Source organism: Alexandromys fortis, unplaced genomic scaffold (genome assembly GCF_014885135.2).
Source record: "Alexandromys fortis isolate MF-2015 unplaced genomic scaffold, M_Fortis_MF-2015_v1.1 scaffold_34, whole genome shotgun sequence".
NCBI classification, from domain to species: Eukaryota; Metazoa; Chordata; class Mammalia; order Rodentia; family Cricetidae; genus Alexandromys; species Alexandromys fortis.
Window position 1 is genome coordinate 12,002,887 of NW_026067933.1, and position 695 is coordinate 12,003,581.

Sequence of the window (695 nt, forward strand, 5' to 3'; positions counted from 1 at the left end):
ATCTCCCTTTCCACTTCAAGATGGAGTTATATTGGTCACTGTACTTAATGGCCATTGTTTTAAATAAAGCCCTCCTAACCAGGTGTTCTTACAGATCCTGGATATATTTTTAAAAAACTCCAACGTGGTCTACAAGAGCTAGTTCCAGGACAGGCACCAAAACTACAAAGAAACCTTGTCTCGAAAAACCAAAAAAGAAAAAAGAAAAGAAAGAAAAAAAAAACCTCATTATATGAACACATTGTTTCCCTGAATATTTACAATCTTGCGAGGAAGGTTTTGTTACCATTTTATAGACGGAGAGACCAAAATTGTAAGCAGATTTCAACCCCTAAGATTACTTGTCACCACAGCAACTGTGTGTGAAATGTGGCTCCCAACAGCACGACCATGTGAATTCAAGGACATCAGAGTGCAAATTAAAATCATCAGTGGAGTTTGAAAGTCCTTCAGAGCCTGGGAGAGAGAGGGCTGTAGAACAAAGATGTTCAGGATGTGGATCAACGGGGCGGGCTTAATTTAAAAGGCAGGTTGGTTATCATATGCAAAGCCATAAATTATACCATCTATATGAAAGAGCAGCAACGCCTTCTGTATATATTTGCAGTCACCTTGCAACTGTCCCACCCAAGCTGGTCCACTCTCGGTCTACTCCAGGCGGTAACCTAGCGGCTTTAGGGGCCTGTTCTCTGGTG